The following is a 22,592-nucleotide window of genomic DNA, read 5'->3' as shown; positions in this document are numbered from 1 at the left end:
TATTGCAAGTGTACAATAAAACAGTAAGTACAATGATGCAAAATTGCAAGCCCATGCTGCTCCGTGGTCCCCCGTGGGCTCTTCCTTTATCACAGATTTAAATGAAGGGAGGAGCTGCTCAGTCAAACCTATCTGGGCACAGTAGCTGTGTCTGAGATCTGAAGTGCATTTAGGCCAAAGGGTTTCACTTTTCAAATCTTCTACCACTGTGGCAAAAAGCAGAAACGCATACACTTTGTTTCCCATTTGTTCAGGGAGTGCCGATCCACTTTAAAATGAGCCAATGATGATTCCTCTTAGCTTAGAATCAAAATGAATAACTACACCATTGAAAGATGCTGAAAGGTGTGAACCCTTTGGTTTTACTGGCCCAGAAAATATACTAACAGGAAAATGTTCTTCTCGGTGTGTGTGTGTGTGTGTGTGTGTGTGTGTGTGTGTGTGTGTGCTTGGAAGCTTACCCAGAGTCAGTAATATCTGTGAGGAAGATGTTGGCCTAACTGCTTAGACAAGAAATCTGCCCACCAGAATCACAAAAGCAGAACACAGACTGAAGGCAGATGCCAGACTGAGCAGTGAACTTTGATGCATAACCCCACTGCCAGCCAACGGACATGTAGAGAACAGGTTTGCTTCTGCACACGCTCTGTGCTATTCATTGGTATTGCTGACCTGTGCCCATCTTTGCCCAGATAGCCGAGAGACAGCTACCGGAGACATGGGCATGTGGTAAAACGCAAGGAGCCCAGCTTCAGGGTCATGCCATCCCCATACCTACCAATTTTTATTTTCTCATCTGGAAAACCAGGGCATTCAAGTGGAGGAGAGGCGTCTCTATAAGTTCAGGAGAACCAAAGACTGCTGACAAGGGGGTGTGGCGCCTGTCAGGGAAGGCTGCACAGAAGCAGTAGGCTGTAAACAGCACCTGAGAGAATGCACAGGGTTGCAAAAGAGGAGCTGCAGGGGTGGGGGTGGGTGGGGGAGGAAGCACCAAAAGGGGTTATTAATGTGCAGATGAAGGAGGAAAGTGAGTAAGCCAATTGGCTAGGAGAGCAGAGTCCTATCAGATCTACTGCTTAAATCTTTTGTCATCCAGCACAGAGCATGTTCCTACTGTAGCTGAGGGACCCAAGAAGAGGAAAAATGACAAATTTCAACATCTTCAAAGCCATACTTGTTCAAAAAGCCAAAGCATTATGAAGTATGCCAGCACGTGCCTGAAGCTTTTACTTCATGTTGCCAACTTTATTAGTCAAGGGGCTGGATGCAAGTGCTGATACCATGGAGCTGTGAGGAGCTGTGGCAAAGCATTACCAGGGTCTTTTTGCTCATATCGTCAGACATTGTCTTAGTCAGGGTTTCTATTCCTGCATAAACATCAGGACCAAGAAGCAAGTTGGGGAGGAAAGGGTTTACTCAGTGTTCATCACCAAAGGAAGTCAGGACTGGAACTCAAGCAGGTCAGGAGGCAGGAGCTGATGCAGAGGCCATGGAAGGATGTTACTTACTGGCTTGCTTCCCCTGGCTTGCTCAGCTTGCTCTCTTATAGAACCCAGGACCACCAGCCCAGGGACGGCTCCACCCACAATGGGCTGGGCCCTCCCTCCTTGATCACCAGTTGAGAAAATGCCTTACAGCTGGATCTCAGGGAGGCATTTCCTCAACTGTGGCTCCTTTTTCTGTGACAACTCCAGCTTGTGACTATTTGACACACAAAACCAGCCAGTACAGACACAATTTAAGGAGAGGTTTGTCAAGATGCAACTCTAGTGAGAGATGGGAGTGGGCTGTCCCCAAAGAGAGTGGCAGCATAGGGGGGTATGTGCCACTGTTTAATTTTATATATTTGTGCGTGGTTATTTTTATTTGTGTGGGTGTGGTACATATGCAGATGAGGGGCTGGGGAGGGCAAAAATGTATATGAAGATGCATTCACAGGCCAGAGGTCAACTTTAGTTGCCTGACCTTCAGCACCCACCATGTTGGTTTTTTTGAGATGGTCACTCACTTGGACCTGTGACTCCTTGCTGATTATGGTGGAATGACTGGCCCACAAGCTCCAGAGCTTCCCCCCCCCTTGGCCTGCCCATCATAGGATTATAACAACACAACACCACACATCTGGGTTTTTATTTAGTTGCTGGGGGTCAAACTCCAGTCCTCGTGCTTACAAGGCAAGGACTCTACTAACAGAGCCATGTTCCAATCCCACACGCTACTGTTTTTAATAAGATTTGTAATGAATGTGTGAGATGAGAAGCTTATTCCTGGGATGAGTTGGCTCTTTTTCCTTCCTAAATTAAGATGGATCATATCTTCAGAATATTTCTTCCAGTTGTCCTCTGGAAAATCCCACAGGGGCTGCAGAGCAAAGGGAAGCACCCAGACATCAATCTAAGTGATATTGTTACTGTGACCAAGTCAGTCTCTTGGGGATTTAGATCCTTTGCTAATATATATACACAGCAATTAGGGAATATCCCCAGTGCCTTGGTTTCTAATGTAATGGGACCACTTCACTGTAGCTTCGAGAAGTTTAGCCACAGAAGTCATCTGACTATCAGGAGACACAAGCTGTCCAGAAGCAGCTGAGGTTTTCTTGGTTACCTCATATCTACCTTCTTGTCTGTCCAGTATCATAAGGACCAGTAGAGACGTGATCAAAGAAACTGGTTGGTCACTAGGGTTCTTCTACTTTTTCCTAAAAAACATTCTAGAAAATTACGAAGTATCTAGGAATTACCGTTGCCTAAGGTGCTCTCTCCATGCTTGAAAAATCACGAAACCCTGGCAACAATCTAAGTAGGGCAACCACAAAAGTTAACATACAAATTGGTACCCTCAGCAGGGTCAGTGGGAATGCACACAGTCAACAGGGACTATGGAGACAAACACGGATCTGCGGTGGCTTCTGTTCCATTCTCTTCCCACCTCTCTCTGTTTTCACTGATGATCATTCAGTCAACATGTCTGGAAGCTGCCTGAAGCTGGGGTCCTGCCACACAGTCATAAATTGCCTTCATCTCCTGCCTCAATGTGATGAGGGCTTCTAAACATAGCTTCCCAAACTCCAATCTCCTCAACATTCTCCTTTTTTCCTAATAGATTGACATTTCTAAACTGTATGTTTAGTCACTTCATTCTTGTGCTGCAGAATGTCCCAATGATCTTGCATATATACATATATATTAGAATATATTCTAATATATTAGAATAACTCTATTTTATATAGAAATATATATACATATATACATATGTATTAGAATAGCTTTCATGTTCCTCAGCCTGGTTCCCACTTTCCTCTTTAACACCCTTTATCATTATTCCTCTTGCCATTGTATCACTTCTACAGTCTGCAGAGTGCATCTATGTCAACCTCGTGGCTTCTACCCACCTTCCACCGAGAACATGAAATGGCCTAAATAAGACCGTAAGAATACTGATGTCACTACCTTAACATACACAGTGACTTCCAATAGCACGAAGCCAAAGTTCTTTAGTAGATATCTATATATGTTAATTTCTCATCATTCTTTCTTGGCTCTCAATATTCCTGTATCTAAATACCTCCTTCCATTGTTGAGTTTGAGTTTTCCATGGTGACCAAATGTAAAACTAATTTGTGTCTTTACTTAATCATCAGTAAAATAGCAAGCCTATGTCTCTAGCTCATGTGTCCCAAAGAGTTTTTGAGAAATGGCATAAATTAGTATTCTCAACACACAATAAACTTTCAATGAGTATTAGGTTTTACCATTAATATCATTGTTGCTAATTTTCTAACCATCAACTTCTCCAAAAAAATAGCATTTCAATACCAAGGGTTATCAACTTAATGATATTTTGTGAACTCCTGCAGGATCCCACGAACTCAGCTAGGCACTGAGGAATAAAGATGAATAAGGCTGTCACTGTCACTGTCTTCAAGAACATTATAATGCACTCTCCCGTGACACTAAAGGCAACTGTATATCACCTCAGTATAATTTACTAAGAGTATCTGTTTATAAGGCACCTTCTCAATGAGATCACATGATCACTGAGAAGGCAGAAATGAATATATTAACTTTTTAATTTTGTTTTAGATTTATTGTATTTATTCATAAATCAGGGAAAGGGAATCTGCCATAGTACATAAGTCATGGAAACGAACTCAGGTCATCAGGCTTTTTGGCAAGTTCCTTTACATCCTGAGTCATCTCTTGGGTTTTTGGTTTTTTTTTTTTTTTCTGATAGTTCAGGGTTACTTTTTTTTTTCTTTTCTTTTTTTTCGGAGCTGGGGACCGAACCCAGGGCCTTGCGCTTGTTAGGCAAGCGCTCTACCACTGAGCTAAATCCCCAACCCCTCAGGGTTACTTTTGCTGTGATGAAACACCATGACCAAAGCATCTTGGGAAGGAAGGGGTTTTTGATTGGGTTTGGTTTGGTTTGCTTGTTTGCTTTGCTTACACTTCCACACACCATTGCTCGCTATCAAAGGCAGTCAGGACAGGAACTCAAACAGGGTAGGAACATGGAGGCAGGAGCTGATGTAGGGGCCATGGAAGGTGATGCTTACTGGCTTGTCCTTCACAGCTTGCCCAGCCTGTTTTCTTATAGAGCTCAGGACCACCAGCCCAGGGATGGTACCACCCACAATGGGCTGGGTCCTTCCCATCAATTACTGATTAAGAAAGTATTCTAAAAGCATTCCTACAACCCAGTCTTGTGGAAACATTTTCTCAATTGAGAGTCCCTCCTCACAGATGACTATGGCTTGTGTTAAGTTGACATAAAACTTGAAGGTCTATATTCACTTTCGCTGAGTATACTTCCTGGCACATGGCAAGTTTCCAATGAGTGTTTGTCAAGTTGAGCACATACACAGTTTGTCTTGCCCAGTCAATATTCTGCAGGCATATCCCAAATTCATCAAAATCAATCTATTTTGGTTCTCAAAGTTTTATGTCTGCTGTCCTGAGGAAAAAAAATGTTTTATTGGGTTTTCTATAAGTTCTGATCTTATGTGTGTGAAAACTTTATGAATTATGTGCGAGCATCATAGATATTACAGATGGAAATATTTATTTTCCCTAGCTTTCCAGGCAGCTCCATAAACTAAACATAGTCATTGAGTACTCTTCAATGTATTTCAATGATAGTCCTGAACTTTGGACCAATTTCAGCAAAGATAATCAAAATGTTAAGACATCCACATCAATCCATCCATCTACCCATCCATTCATCCCATTCATCTATCCACCCATTATTCATCCATCCATCTATCCGTCTGTTCAACTACCTTTCTCATCCCCCCTTCTCCCATTCACCATCCGTTGATCAATCTACCCATCCACCTTCCAGTCATTCAGTAATATCAACAATGCTTAATTTTATTATTTGAATAGCATTTGCATTCTGAGCACTGCATCTACATTGCAGTTATTTCTTAAGGAATTTCCACCATTAGAGGAAGGTGCTAGGGGATAGCTCAGCCATTAAGAGCACTGACTGCTTGCTCATCCAGAAGTCCAAAGTTTGTTCCTAGCACCCACATGCTGGCCCACAACTGTCTGTAATTATAGTTTCAGAGAGTCTAATACCCTCCTCTGAACTCTGTAGGCTCCTGTGCACACGTAGTATACATGAACTCATGGAGACACACACACACACATACACACACACACAAACACACACACACAAACACACACACACACTCAACTAAAAAATAAATAAGTGTGAAAGTGGGTACAAAGAACATAATATTAATATCTACTTTCTTAACACATGCTACTTACTAGCATTTTATCTAAGCAGAAACTTTTTAGTGGAGTTGAAATTAAATATGCCATATTTCTGGGTAAGATTACTTTTTTAAGGAGACCATAATGTTTTTAATTGCTTTGAGAAAGCAAACATGAGTGAACAGATATGCTCTAGTAATTTAATGAAGCTAGAACCTTGGGACCTCAGGAACAAATGGAGAGAAATGATCATATGGTTCTAAGTTAAACAGTGAATTCCCCACTGCTCACTTGGCAAATTGTAATCATTACTAGAGCCAAGTGTGCTAATAACATTAATAAATCCAACCCCCAAAATCGAATTTAATTGACTCGGAATAATTGCAAAGAGTACCAGTCATATAGTAAATGGGAAAGTGCTTACCATGAACTCTTTCTCGGGTTGTACTCTAATGGAAGCAAGGCAGCCAGCAAGACTTGCTTCCTTCTCTTAAGAAAAGTATTTTAAGTTTTAATTTTATGTGTATCTATTTGTTACATGTGCATCTACATGTTACATGAAGATGACTACGCTGACCAGAAGAGAGGGTCGGATCTCCAGGAGCTGAAATTACAGGTGCTGTGAACTGTGCACCCCGGATGCTGGACACGGAACCCAGGTCGAGAGAATCATGCACTCATAGTTTCTCGATCATCCATCTAATTCCCAAGCATCACTTCCTTCTAAGAAGTCACTACCAGAGTAGTTCCATCACCATATTTCAAGGTGTTCAAGTCTCCCAAAATCTGACCTCTTTCAAGTCAAAAAGAACAAAATTCAGTCCTTGGTATGTCTTTTCCTGAATAGTCACAGAGCTCTACCTACTTAACAAGGCATGAACCAGCTGCACACCTGACAGCCACAGAATCTCAAAGCCAATACAAAGATCAGATATGGTCTGGGATGACAAGGAAGAACATACAATCGCCCTCATGTGAGTCAAAGAGCTTGAGCACATCAACACTCTTGTGAGCTGGATCATCAGCACAGTACAAGTTTCCGCTGTCATCTAGTACAGAGATGAGAGTGTGTGTGTGTGTGTGTGTGTGTGTGTGTGTGTGTGTGTGTGTGTGTGTGGTGTGTGTGTGTAGTGTGTATGTGTAGTGTATAGTGTGTGTGCTGTGTGTATTGTGCATGTGTGTATATATGTGTGGTGTGTGTGTATGTACGTGTGTATGTGTGTGTGTGTGGCCATTGGATACAGCATCTCTCACTAAACCTAGAGCTAGGCTGTCTGTCCTGCAAGCCCTTGGGTTTGTCCTGTTCCCTCCCTCCCCTACCCCCCAGCTCTGGGATTAGAGATATGCACAGCTGGGTGCCAAGGACCTGAACTTACTTTTGCATGACAGGCACTTGATCTACGGAGCCACCTCCTCAACCCCTCTATTTCTTTTTGAGATTACTTTTTAATCTTGGAGAGTGAACTCAGGGCCTCACACATGCTGTGGGTGTGCTGTCACGCTGGGCTGCACTCCTTGCCCTTCACACAGTCTATTTCTGTAAGAATTATCAGGAAGTCAGAGGATGTAGGGCAATTATTGGACCTCTGCCTTCCTTCTGTGGGCTGTAGCCCCTTATCTAGATTCCTATACAGAATCAATATAAATTGTCTAATGCCAAGGGGCTGATGACATCACCACAGACAAACTTGTTCTCTCTGGGCAGAACTGCTGCAACAGTTTCCAGATATTTTCCAGAGAACAGTCCATGAGCCTCTCACAGCATGTGCTTGTCTGTCTCCCTTCCAGAAGCAGCAGCCCACAAACTCAGCAGCAATGTCGGCAGTGACCACCTTCCAGGGAGTCCTTTGCAGCGTGTGTCTCATCTCCAAATATGAAATGGGACCTCCTCTGTGGAGATCCTTATGGAGAGGTACGAGCAAACAGCCCATAAACACTTCCCATGGCTCTTTCCCGACAGATACTACTCCCTGTCACTGATTGTTCATTGTTTCACGAGACTCCCCAAGGCCTTCTCATTAGTTGAAGGATGTAAATAACGTCTTCCGTTATCTCATCTATTGATTTTTGCTCCCTCACTTTGAATTCCATTTTGCCAATTACATATTCTAGAACCATCCAACTGAGGAATCATCAGCTCAACAGTTGCAGGGCTCCCATCTGTCATCCAGAAGCAGCCATCTGCCTGAAGGGGACAAGGGGACAAGAAGCCAGACTGCTGGGCATCTACCCTCAGGAATCTCTGAGAGACCATTTGCACCAGGACAGCTTTTCAGTCCTGGAATGAAAGCAGCTGCCATTAATTGGGTATCAACCGGTGTGTCCCGCTCACTCCAGATTATTTATTCCTCATGAACTCTGAAAACCCAAAAGAATAAGGATTTCAGGGAGTAAACTGATGCTTGATAGTTCCAAGAATGGCATAGTCAGATGCCAAAAGTTTCAGAGAGTTATGCGCAGGCAACATCATGAGGTGTGAGGAGGAGGGGGTGGAGCCCAGGTCTCAGCTATCAGGACCTAGACAAAGGTAATTCGGATGACTTTAGAATGTTAGGGGCATTCAAGCCTTGCTATTAAAAGATTTTGAGCCAGGTGTCTATACATTTCCAGTGAAAACAATTACATACAGACTTTGATCCGTCCTTTTAGTACTTTGCAACAGCCACATCAAAGTCTCCTGGGAGACTTCTGAATGCAGTGGCAAACCAGCCTTGGTTGTTGTGTGGCAACAGTGCAGAACTGCTAAGACATAACAAGAAATAATCTTCAGAATGATGAGAGAGGACAATGGTGACCGTGGGAAAAAAATCTTTCCTTTTCAAGCACTTACTTAGCACAAAATAAAAATATCCCCAGTTGGAAAACGGCTCACCAAAATAATGCTAAAGGATAAATCCTTGGAGATACTCGCTTTTACCTACTTAGGTGCACACTTCTTAGCCAGGAGAGCCCAGTGTTGTCGGAGTCAGGGGAAGCATGGAGGGGAGGTGCTCAGAAGGTGGTGATTCTGCATGGCTGCAAAGCCTGTCTAGTGGAATACTGGGACCTTTGAAAATGCTTACATCCAGTGACACAGTAATATCACGTCTGGGTACAATTCTAAAAATATATTCTGAAACGGATAAAATATTAATGCGGAGATGTTCTCCACAAGCGTATTCATTATCACGCAAAGCAGAAAAATTGGATTAATATTCACGATTAGGAACTACTAAGAAAGAAACAGTGTGCAGGGAATTCTAAATATAGAAAATACGTGTACGTCCAAGTACTTGGAGAAACAAAAGCAAGTGGTAAAATGGCTGGGGCTGATGTACTGCAAGTGAGCCAATAGGAAGGTTAGATAGAATTAATTCCTTCTTTTAGTGAGTGATTGACAAGCTGGACGTGCCATGACCATTGCATTCCTGAACTCACGGCGGCAGGGGTTACCAGCGCAAGACCAGTACAAGATCTAAGTACATTCAAGCATAGATGGGGAAGGGACCCATGAGCCTCCATCCCTAGCTGAGAAGCCAATTAATGGCTATTGGGGAGGGGTCATTCTTTTTCTTCAGCATGTAACCAATGATAATTTGCTCACAATCCAGTAAAATAACTCCACATGCATTACCCGTTACAACCCACTACAAGTAAGCCTAATTAGTTCTGTGGGGTGTTCTGAAAAGAAGAGGTGGAAGTAGGAGGGAGATGTCTTGGGAAGAAGTAGGGGTTTAAGAAGGAAGTGGGATGGAGAAGAGAGGCTGGGAGAAATAAAAATACATTATAATCATGTAGGAAGTTGCCGACATTTATGTAAATAAAATTATTTTTTAAAAAAAATAAAGAAGGGGGCTGGAGAGATGGCTTAGTAGTTAGAGTGCATATTGCTCTTACAGAGGACTCAAATTTGGTTCTCAGCACCTACGTTGGGTGGCCCACAACTGCATGTAACCCCAGCTCAGAGACCATCTTCTAGACTCCTAGGGCACCTGCACTCACGTGCACACACCTGGGCCCAGCCACACACACACACACACACACACACACACACACACACACACACACATACAATAGATGCCATTTAAAAATTAAATTTTAAAAAACAGAAAACAATCAGTTTTAAAGGATTACAAAGTCCTTCTCGGAACATGATCTGGGGGAAGGTTTTTTGTTTTTGTTTTTTGTTTGTTTGTTTCTTTTTTTGTTTGTTTTTTTTTTTAGCTTCGATCTGAGAAGTATGCCCTCTCCCCTGCTCTGACGGAGATCTTAGAATTTCATCTACCAGCTCAAAAAGCTTGATTAGCTAAAATCTTCATTTATAGAATTTAAAGTGCCCTTCTTTTGGCTTTCATCATAGCACCTCCTTTCATCCCCAGAGAACTATAAGCTTAAAGGCAGAAAGTCAAGTACACACACACACACACACACACACACACACACACACACACACACAGCCCCTGTAAGCAGTAAGTACAGCTCCCCTAGAAAGGGAACTGAACAAACATTGCCTTTTCATATCCCAACACTCTGATTCCCAAGACATTCTATAATTATCCTCTGTTGAATAAAAATAACTAGAGTCCTGATTATACACCCACACTCAGGATTATCAGAAATCTTCAGGAGTACACGTCCTCTCCTCCAGTGTTTTCCATAGCTGCCGAATCAGAAGGTTTGGCTGAACTAATATTGCATAATAACCCAGCTTTCCAAGCTGGTGTGCAGAACTTCTCTGAGAGGATTTCACTAACCATATTTTTGGTGGTGAAATGGAACCAGGAGAGTGTCACAGTCTCCTGGTTTTGGTTGTTGGAGAGCCCACCCTTATTTAGGCATTTCTCTTTGAGGCCCTGGGGTGAAGTACCTTCATATAACCATGGGTACCCAGTTTTGTCAAAGTAAAATATTAATTTACAGAGTCAGCATGTCTAATAACATGGTCTGTGGCTTCTCTATTATAGATATGCATGTTTATCAAACATGAATGCTGGAAATTCTTTCTCTTAGTTTGTGCAATTCTGATTCATTTTCTTAACAGTGGTCTTAAAATTTCCATAGGATGTCTAAGTTTTTTTCATAAAGTTTTGGTGTTTTAAGGAATTTTCAAGGTCATAAAGGTATTCTCTGTTACAGATCTTTGTGTATTTATTCATCTGTGTATGTGTGTGTGTGCGTGTGTGTGTGTGTGTGTGTGTGTGTATGCACTTGGGCACAAGTCACATGTCACGACGTAGTGCTTTGATAATACTTAAGAGACTTATGAAGACCGTCCATGTTGGACCCACTTATCAGATGGTGGGATGTCACCTGAAAGAAGGAAGGAGTACCATGACTAACCAGGACTCTCTATTGCAAAGAGGAGGGGACAGGAGACCACTCTCCTTTTGCACCAGAGGAGAAAGAATGAAAACCACTTTATGTGGGCTTACATTGGGGATTTCCAAATTACTGGTTTGATGAAATGGATCTTCATAATTTCTAGCCAAAACTTTAAACAGACTTTTTGCAAGGAAATATAAGACAGAAAACCAAGCCAAATGCAACCTTCCCTCCCCTGAAGCTAATCCCTGAGAAACACCACAGTCAACAGAATCAATGATGGTAGACACTGTCAAAATGTCTCCCTCAAAAGCCAGTTCTAGGGCTTGAGAGGACAGCAGCTAAGAGCAATTGCTACTCATCCAGAGAACCTGAGCTCAGTTCCTAGCACCCCATCTGCTGACTCACAACCATCTGTAATTTGAACTTTTATAGAATTTTAGGTCCTCTTTTGACTTCTAGGGAACCTTATGTGTCTGTACACACACACACACACACACACACACACACACACTAAATTAATGTAATACAATTGGTAAAATAAAAAATCTTACCAGTCTTGTAAACTTTTATTATAGTAGTAGTTCAACTTTTCTCCTTTTCCCCTGAAATATGTGGTAAGTCCCTGTTACTCTCCCATGTCCACTACTTGTCAAAAGTTTATGATATGCAAAATGTCTTCTCCCAACAAAGAACCATGGGGCCTTGTCAGGGTCCTGTCCCAACATTCAGGTACTGAGGTGGGAGCAGAGTAGGTGGAGAGACTGATGACATCTGGCCCATTTGCTTTCGCTTACTGCTTTGGGGCCTGGAAGCTTCTGACAATCCATTCCTGCTGATACAGTAGGGAGTTAGGAGAAGAAACTTAATTACTGGAGCTCTTTACTCTTTAGCTCAGGGAACTCTTGCTGGCCAGGCAAGAGGCTCATTAACTCTTCATGAGATAGAGAAAAAGAAAAAGGATAAAGAGAAAGTCAAGAATACACACACATTCTTGGCCAGGTTTAACCAACAGTTTCATCAATTTCACAAGTGTACATTTATGCTTATATACATACACATATACCTACATATATATGTATATACATATACAGATATATACATTTGGTAGATGGAGCAGTACACTTCACTTTTTTCACCCAGCCTTTTTATTCCTTCTTAAATCAAAGTTCTTTACAAAATTGCATCGTAGATAAATGTCACACAAAAGGTAGTTACAGGATGTCCACAGTAAGTTCAAAGCAGTTCATTCTATCAGCTCATTATGAGTTCAAAGCAACAGTTTCACATGACCTCGTTTTACCATTGTGCACACCTGTGGCCTCATCCTCTTACCTGACTTAGAATATTTTTAGTTTTGTCTGTTTGTTTGTTTATTTGTTTGTTATCACAAATCTGTCCCAAGTCTATTTTCCTTCTTACTACAATTTATGAAGGTTCATTGTACTTCTTATTATCCAGTCTTTATTTATTGTTCAATGAAGGAGGAGGCACATTTCTATTCTTGATTCTAACTTTATTATATCTTTCTGCCAAAACAACTAAAAGTATCTCCTTAGACATTCTCCCTAAAATTATTTTAATCAAATCAGGAAATCTATAAAGTCATTAATTCATTTAAACAGCATTATTATATGATGGTATATCTTTATATTGATCCGTAGGAAATTTACCCAATAGGATGGGCTGGTGCCCAGGAATCATTAGGCTATGTAACAGTGACAGGAAAGGCATATCACTTACTGGAAGCAGTCCTGGGATGAAGTCTCTGGGGTCCATGCATCTCAGAGCTCACCCATCCCAGCCGTGTAAAACAGTGGGCCATTTCCAGAAAAATGACTCGCTTGCCATAGCGTTTCCTACATGGCTTGTGCCAAGGCCTGAGCTTCCAACAGGAGATGATGGTAAGGAAGGGAGTGTCCCAGAACTAAGATGTGACTGTAACTGGGCAATGGTGAAAAAAAAATTCTTATTACACATTGCACAGTGCAACATGTGGTGACTTTGTTTACAAAGCTAAGTACTACATCGCTCTTGGCCAAAACTATACCCAAATCCCAATTTAGGCCCTTGAACTTCGTAAGTGTTTCCTATGTATTTGTTGATGACTTAACCAGGAATGAATGATCTAAAGACATTGGTCTTGGTGATTCCTTTATGAAACTGAGGAGGCATCAAGATGATGATCTACTTTTCTCCTATTGGTCCTCGTCTGTTTTTTATTGCTTTGACAAATACCTGAGGACCCAGCTATACCTCTCTTTGGCATATACCCAAAAGATGCCCCAACATATAACAAAGACACATGCTCCACTATGTTCATAGCAGCCTTATTTATAATAGCCAGAAGCTGGAAAGAACCCAGATGCCCTTCAACAGAGAAATGGATACAGAAAATGTGGTACATCTACACAATGGAATATTTCTCAGCTACCAAAAACAATGACTTTATGAAATTCATAGGCAAATGGATGGAACTGGAAAATATCATCCTGAATGAGGTAGCCCAATCACAGAAGAACACACATGGTATGCACTCATTGATAAGTGCATATTAGCCCAAATGCTTGAATTACCCTAGATGCACAGAACACATGAAGCTCAAGAAGGATGACCAAAATGCAAATGCTTCACTCCTTCTTTAAAAGGGGAACAAGAATACCCTTGGCAGGGAATAGGGAGGCAAAGTTTAGAACAGAGGCAGAAGGAACACCCATTCAGAGCCTGCCCCACATGTGGCCCATACATATACAGCCACCCAATTAGATAAGATAGATGAAGCAAAGAAGTGCAGGCCGACAGGAGCTGGATATAGATCTCTCCTGAGAGACACAGCCAGAATACAGCAAATACATAGGTGAATGCCAGCAGCAAACCACTGAACTGAGAACGGGATCCCCATTGAAGGAATCAGAGAAAGGACTGAAAGAGCTTAAAGGGGCTTGAGACCCCATATGAACAACAATGCCAAGCAACCAGAGCTTCCAGGGACTAAGCCACTACCCAAAGACTATACATGGACTGACCCTGGACTCTGACCCCATAGGTAGCAATGAATAGCCTAGTAAGAGCAGCAGTAGAAGGGGAAGCCCTTGGTCCTGCTAAGACTGAACCCCCAGTGAACGTGATTGTTGGGGGGAGGGTGGTAATGGGGGGAGGATGGGGAGGGGAAGCCCCTATAGAAGGGGAGGGGGAGGGGTTAGGGGGATGTTGGCCTGGAAACCCGGAAGGGGAATAACAATTGAAATGTAAATAAGAAATACTCAAGTTAATAAAGATGGAAAAAGAAAAAAAAAAAGAGAAAAAAACAAGAAAAAAAAAAGACAAATACCCGAGTGAAATAATTTTAAAAGAGCTTATTGGATGCTGCTGCTCAGGCTCAAGATGGATCTCCTCACCCTTAGTTAGTCTTCTAGAAACTTCTATGTACACAGAACCTGTGGTATTTTTTACTGATCTCTTAAACATCTCTCAGCCTAATCAAGTTAACAAAATTAGAATGTAAACAAAACCTGTTTTAAAAGTACTTTTAGGGCTTCATATTCTGCTGTTAAGAGTTCCCACCTTTGGGGCCTGTTTGCAGTGTTTTGATTCATCACGTGGTGTATGTGACCAGTGATGTCTGAACACACGGCCCCATGGGCAGATTCCACTCCTTTCATCTGTAAAGAAAAAAAGTCTGATTTTTTTTTTTAAAAAAAGCATGTTATACTTTTTTTTTCCTTTTGCTCACTTTGACGTCAAGTTTTTACTAGATTGTCTGGGCCACTACCTGACCACCCACATTTGGGATGACCTTCCCACAGCAAGAGGACAATTCCACAGCCAAGGCCCCCTACTTCTGAGAAGCTGACATGGAAATCAGCCATGTTGGAGGTAAATACCTAAATACCTAGAAACCAAAAAGAACTAAACAAACAAACAAAAAAAAAAAAACCTACAAGGAAAGACAAGGGGGAAAACATACCATATTCAATGATTGAAAGAATTTATATTATTAGAAAGTTCAAGCTAGGACTGTGGAGATGGCTAAATGGATAGAAATACTTGCTGGGAAAGACAATCTCAGTGCACCCAAGGGAGCTCAGAGCAGAGACAAGAAGCTCTCCAGAGACCCTGGGATATGCTAGCCTGATTAGTGCAGCAATGAAGAGACCTTGCCTCAAACAATGTGGAGCAGCAAGGACTAATACCTGAAAGGGACTAATACCTGAAAGTTGTACTCTAACCTCCAACTGTGAACAGTGGATATACATTCCTGCACACACACACATACACACACACACACACGCGCGCGCGCGCGCGCGCGTGCGAGACTTTCATATTACTCACTGAACAGAGTCAGTGTCATTCCTACCTAAAATTTAAGTGTTATTTTTCACAGAAGTGTAAAGAAATTCCAAAATTTATGTGGGTTTTTCACACGTCTAACCTTTAGAATTGTGAGATGACACACTGGTGTTGGTTAAAGCCTGGAAAATGAATGTTTTCCTGTAACCCTGATCAGTCGCAGTCAGTCCATTCACTTTTTGGAAGTTCACTAAGGGAAAACGGTGAGAAGAACCTCCCAGGGCATGCTAACTGGGACAGAAAAGGAATGCTATAAACAGACCCAGTGGGGCTAAAGAAGTTAATGTATTCGTTTATGCATGATCATCTCATGAATATTTATAAGCATATGTTTGACTATTATAAACATATCTATATATACACACCCACATAAGCATACACATGCACACACACACACACACATAGACACACCCCTCTTACAAATATATACATCATCCTGAGAGTTGTAAACAGTAGAATGTGATACAAGAGTGTCTAACCCATTTTAAAATGACACACTCCTAGCAGGTTTCCCACATACAGCACTTGTTTTTACTTGAAAAAAAAATGAAGTGTTCTTATGGTTTGTTTTGGTGGGGTTGGTGGGGGCATAGAGTTCTTGGGAGGTGGCCGAATCCATAATCAGACAGGGTTGAAGGCAATGATATAAAGACAGACCAGTGTTTCATGGTCGGGGCAACTGTTGACTATTAATTTTCTCTAAGATCATGGAAAATTCTGGAAACTTTGTAGGTTCTACTTCTGCTTAATCATCGCTAGTTCTGGAGCCAAAGATATAAAAGGAGGCCTTGGCTCTGGTGCCAGTTTCCAAGCCTAAATCCCTCTCCAATTACAATACTTTGAGAGGTACCTACCATGCAGACTCTCCTGTCAAATTGATACCTTTCACCCCCATCAGGATGGCCAAAGTCCAATGGTAACACATTATCCATAAAGAATGTCTAGCCTTTGTATCATTATTTCTGTGTTGCTATGGGCAGGCTATATAATAGAAACAATGCAAAAAAGGAAAGCTTGTTTCAGAGCAGGATCTCAGAGAGAGTCAGTCCATCATGGTTGGAAAGGCGTGACTGAGTTTGTAGCAGCACTGACACATGGTTGGAGGCTCTTCACATGGCAGACCAGAAGGCAGAGAGTATAGGATAGAACTACATTGGGGTGACCTTCAAAAGCTTTTCCCTATTGATAGATCTCCACCAGTCAGGACCTACATTCCACAGACTTCAAATAGTGCTGCAAGATGAGAATTATTGAAAATATGAACGTTCAAACTATAAGAATCTCCATTTGCTCTTAAATGGCAACATTCGTAGGCTGGCTCGATGGCCAACTGCTCATCGTCAACTGCCACAGCAGGTCATTAACTCAGTTTCTATTCTAGGGCAATAGGAGGTGAGAAGGGAGAGGAAAGGAAATGCCAGGATTGTTGTCACACTGGCCATAGTCGTTGTCCAAGAACTCCACACCCAGATTATGGTATTGACAAACTCAAGACTTTGAAATGACTGCTAGACACATTGGGGGCATTGTCCTACTTTTATCTATATGGTCTATGACATGCTAATAAAATCCCAGTTTTGCAGGTATAGAAAGTGAGAGATTGAGAGAAGAGTTAGACTTGGGACGAAGTCAGGTCTTGAGGGCTCCCTACAACTACACTGCCTTCAGGTCTCCCACAAACCTTTTCCCTCATGCCACCCTGTTCTTTCCATCTCAGATGCCCTGCCTTCTCTGGTCAAGACCTCTCCCTCTGGATTTCCCTCTTCTGAAAGACTTCAAACCCAACCCTAGTTCCTTCTTTCTGTGGCAAAACGAGGATTAGTTCAACCCAAGTTGCTTTGTAAAGGGAACGGAGAGGCTCCACAGAAGTTTCTTGAGGCTTGACAGGAAGCTGCAACATCAGAAAGTGAGCCCCCAAAGTCTGTCAGGTAAAGAGATTTTGCTTTTCTTCAAAGAGCAGCTCTGAGTTGGAACTGAAGCGAGGGAAAACAGCAAGAGCTAAGGTGTCACAAAGGGTGAAGGTGAGGGTCACTCAGGTAACCCCATCCCCGATGCCTTACGAGGGTTTAGCCTGTAGCTGGTGGCCACAATGCATGAGCCACTTTTTATGAAATCTGCAAGGCCCATCCAATAGTCACAGACTCACGTTAGGTCATGTGACTGGTGGTTCTTCACACTAAATAAGCCGGAATGCAATAAAAGGGTCAGGGAAATAACATTCAGTATGGCTGAGAGCTTCAGGCCTGGCTCTGTGTGTCTGGCACTGTAGTGTATAGTACAGTACTTGGGGCTGGAGAGATGTCTCTAGGTTAAGAATAATTATTGCTATTCCCAGGGACCCATGTTCTATTCCCAACACCCATATCAGGTAGCTTACAATTTCCAGTAACTTCAACTCCAGGCAATCCAATACTTTCTTCTTGGCCCTTTAAAGGTACACATAGACACATACACACACATGCACATGCACACACACATGCACACATACATGCATGCATGCAGGAACACAGGCAGGCACAAATGCGTGTACATGCGTGCACGCATGAACACACACACACAAATAAATCATACGTATATACTTAGTAATGTTGCTGTCGGCTTAAAATGCAGGGCATGGCTCAGTGGGTAAAGTGCCCAGTGTGCAAATACAAGGAATTGAACTTGATGCCCAGACCCCTTGCCAAAGAGCCAGATTCCATTTGTAAGACCAGCACTGAGAAGGTGGAGTCAGAAAGGCCCTGGCACTCACTGGCCAGCCAGTCTTGCTTATTCATTGAGCTGCAGGGCAACAAGTGACACTCGAGGTTATCCTCTGGTTTCTACATGCACACGTATACAAGTGTACATGAATTCTTATGTGTAGTCACACATATATAGGAACACATGCTTAAAAAAAGAAAAGCTAAATCCTTCTGGATTGAAACTGAACTGTGACACAGGGCAGGAAACCAGGTTAGTTGTTATGTTTAAAGTGTTTTCTGCTTCTCCCAGATGACTGTGAGCTAATGTAAGAACCACCCCAGGCTGTAGTGCAGCTGGATATGAATGAATTAAGCAGCTTCCCTCCTGGAGATCTTCCACTTATAACCCTGCTTTAGAAACAGAATTTAAAAAAAAAAATAAGGATGGCATACTTTAAAAGATTTTTTTTTTTTGAGAGCAGTTGTTAGTTTAGAGCAACACTGAGAAGTTATGGAGATTTCCCATATGGCCCTCCATCCCACATATGCATAGCCTTCCTATGGCTAACTTCCTCAGCAGAGTTAACACTGACCAGCCTATATTGATACAAGTTATCTCTACAAGTCCATCCTTTACATCCTTGGGGAATTTACTTGATGCTGTGTTTTCTGTGAGTCTGCCCAAATGTGTAAAGGCCTGGTGCAGAGTCCCTGCAACTGTGTCAAAAGCTCTTCCAGCATCAGTGTCAGCTGCCTTTTCTCCTTGCTGCAACAAGACGCTTGGCCAAAACCACTGAAGGGAGAAGGGCTCATTTTGGCTCATAGTTTGGAATTACAGTCCATCACGCAGAGGAAGTCTTGGAGGCAGGAACTTGAAGCAGTGAGTTACACTATATCCACAGGCAGGAAGCAGAGAGAGATGAACCCAGGTGGTAAGCTCAATTACTACTTAATTCAGTCTGGGTTGCCAGCCCACCAAATGGGCACTTCTGTCGCTAAGAAGGGTCTTCCCTCCTCCATTAGCCTAATCAGCAAAATGTCTTGCAAACATGCCCAGATGCTAGGTCCTGTCGAGCTGCCGGCCAACATTATCACATTATCCTGAAAGTCTTCCCCAATCTCCCTGTCCATTGTCCCCTTCCGTAAACTCCTGTAAGTCAACAATCATACAGTTTTCATAGTCTCGCCTTCCCAGAATGCCATGAAATTGGAGTAATGCAGTTCGCAGCCTTTTCAAACCAGCTTCTTCCCCATAGGAATGTGCAGCTGAAAGTCAGCAGAGTCTTTTCATCCCTTGATGCCTCATTTCTTTGAAGTGCTAAATAACATCCTAGACTTGACCTATCAGAGTCTGTCCACTCTACTAATGAAGAATACCTCAGTTTGATCCAGGTTGGGGCAATCGTGAGTGAATCTGCTGTACAGCTCTATTCAAGTTACTGTGTGGACATAAAATTTCAACTCTTCTTGGGTGAAGGACACCACGTAATCGCTGCCTTGTGTGATGACGATGTGTTTTAGCTTTGTGAGAAACCAACAAACTGCCTTCCAAAGTTGCCTGTACCATGTGGTATTGCCACCAGCTTTGCAGATGAGCTCTTCTGCTCCATGTTCCTGCCAAGATTTGTTGTTGTCAGTATTCTGAAATTTGTTAGGCCGTTCTGATTGGTGTGGGTAGTAGTGTCTCCCTATCATTTTATTTCCCTAGTGACATATGATGTGGAACACATCTTTATATAGTTACTCCCCCCTGCCCACTCATTTTTCAAGTAGACTCTTCATTTTCTTGAGTTTTAAGTGTTCTCTTATATCTGGGGTAACAATCCTCCTTAATATATCATTTGAAAATATCTCATCTTCCACCACGATTTCCCTTTAATTCTCTTCGTGGGGTCTATCTTGGAGTAGAATTTTAGTACTGATGATGATGTGGGGCCTATCAATAACTGGGCCATGGGTTATACTTTCCATGTTGTCGATGTTATCACTAAACCTGAAGTTATCTGGATTTCCCCCTATTTCGTCTTCTAGTTTTGTAGTTTTGTGCCTTATGCTTAGGTCTGTGGCCCACTTTCATTAAAGTTTATAAAGGACATAAAACTGATTCTCAAATCACATTTTGTGTGGGACCACCTGGCTGTTGAGCGCCAACTCCTTAAAACCCCATCTTTAACCTTTGCTCCTTTTCAAAGATCATTACCTTTCATTCCATGGTTCTCTTTCTGGGATATACATACTCAGTTACATCGATCTATTTGTCAATGCATTTGCCAATATCATACTGTATTGATTACTGTAGTCTTTTAGTAAATCTTCAAATTGATACTGCCAAACTTCCAGTGTGTGTGTGTGTGTGTGTGTGTGTGTTTGTGTGTGTGTGTGTGTGTGAGAGAGAGAGAGAGAGAGAGAAGAGAAGAGAAGAGAAGAGAAGAGAAGAGGAGAGGAGAAGAAGAGAAGAAGAGAAGAGAGAAGAGAGAAGAGAGAAGAGAAAGGGGGAGGGAGACAGACAGACAAAGTCAGAGACAGAAAAATACATAGAGACTGAAAATCAGAGATGGAGAGAAGACAGACACATGGGACGGAGAGAGGAGAAGAGGAGGAAAGGAGGAGGAAGAGAGGAGGAAGAAGAAGACAAGGAATGATGAATGAAGTCCTAGTGCCAGCCAGAGAAAGGTCTCATCTCTAGACTGAGAGAATAAGTCAGTAATGACCCGGAACTCAACTTGAACAGGATTGCTTACATATATGTACTTCTCGCTCTCTTTTAAACCTTAAACCTCGTTCTAGTAACATGAAAATGGACAGGGGGTTGCTGCACCCTTTATCTGTTCCTCTTCTCAGTGTGGCCAAACTGTATAAACCTTTCTCTACTTTCACTGGGACTTGTCTAATCGACTGAGGATGAGTGGCTCATTACAGCTACCAGAGCTTGATCTTAGACTCTAAAATACCCAGTAACATTGCCAGGCATCCAAACTCTGGAACCTGATATCTGCCGCTGTCTCCAAGTCTTCATCTTCCACTGCATTTTAGATGTGTTCAGTTTGGTTCCAGAAAAAGAGTAAAGCCATCATCTAATGCCTTTCCTTAATTAATCAACATCCTTCAATAATTCATATTTAGCAGTTTGGATTCTCATTTAATCCTTCTCTCTTCCTCATTCCTTTAACACGTTGGTATGTGTACGCCCAGGAGTAAACGTTTATTTGTTGAGGTGTAGTTACTTTCTAATTTAGGGCTCCCCTCTCCAATTCCACTCCATGTCAGTGTGAGGAAAATCTAGCCCTAGAATGAGATGGCGGCTACATTTGTGCATTTTTCTGACAGATAACACAAGAAGTATATTCTGTGTACCTGGCATTTCCTTCTCCATTCCTTTCCCTCAAGGACAGAGCCAGATCTAAGGCCATTATTTGGCACAAGTCTTGCCGTCCAGAGTCTTTATGCAAAGGTTGCATTACTCAGGCAATAGTTACCCCAAAGACAGGCAGGAGCTGACGGGCCTTGAAGGCAGAGTCTCTCTCTCTCCCCACCTCCCTAACTCCCCTACTCCTTCAGGCAGAACTCGGTCATATAGCCCAGTCTGTTATCAAAGTCTTAATTGCCATGCTTCTGTCTATCAAGGAACCCTTTAATCCTGCAAAATCAGAAAGAAGTTTTGATGGTAGCATCACTCTTCCTCCCCCAGATGTGGCACACACATGGGTTCACTCTCTTCCTACCTGTATTTGTGTGTTGCCCAGATCAGAACTCACTTTCTTCATTTTAAGTTTGTAGGTAGTACTGCTTCCCCCGCCCCCACTTTATCCTGCGACTATAAGGGCTCATGTCTAGGTCAGTTGATTTCTGTGCCAGGTCTCATGACTATGTGGGTAAGAGAAGATCCACACGTCTTCCTGAGCAACTCCATTCCTTCCTGTCTATAGTCTCAATCAGGTTCACTTGGGGTGCATGTTCTAGATCCTGTCCTTCTCTGTATTGAGCACAGTGAAGTCCCCTCCTAAAACCATTCTCCCCAAAGAGGCAATGGAGCAGAGAATACGAGAAGGAACAACGGTTGTCTTGCCTTCTCACATGATCATCAAATGGGGGAAACACTTGCTGTATTCGCTGTCCATTCACAGTGTTTCACAACCTGGGGTATTTCTACAGTCGGGTAGCCCTGGTGAAAGCATGTGTAAAGCAGACATAATGATGTCATGTCTACCTACCAGGGTGTGAACCTCACGATAATGCAGAGCTGACTGGACGAGTGAAGAGGAAGATGATAGATAAGGTAGGTTGTGACAATGATCGATTGGCTAATGAAATTATAAAAGTATAACAGAATTGCTGAGTGTAATAAGGAGAACTGGGAAATACTGGTAGGATAGGTGAGTTCCAAGGCCCAAGATCAGAGGGAACTGAAGATATGGTATATAATCTGGAAGCTCAAGGACCTAGACTCTGTCATCCAAGGCTAGGAGGAGATTAATACCTTAGCTTGAGGAGAAAGAGAGAGAGGGGGTGGGGGAGGAGTGTAGAGAAGAGGGACAGT

At 42.5% G+C, this 22,592-nt stretch overlaps 1 long non-coding RNA gene across 1 annotated transcript in view; it reads right to left on the bottom strand.

Moving 5' to 3' along the window:
* LOC120097858 (uncharacterized) overlaps positions 1 to 22,592 on the bottom strand; it is an 85,138-nt gene that overhangs the window by 46,865 nt on the left and 15,681 nt on the right. The gene's annotated exons all lie outside the window — the stretch shown is intronic.

This window comes from Rattus norvegicus, chromosome 17 (assembly GCF_021556685.1).
Source record: "Rattus norvegicus strain SHRSP/BbbUtx chromosome 17, alternate assembly SHRSP_T2T, whole genome shotgun sequence".
NCBI lineage: Eukaryota > Metazoa > Chordata > Mammalia > Rodentia > Muridae > Rattus > Rattus norvegicus.
This window is presented reverse-complemented; position numbering and strand designations above follow the sequence as displayed.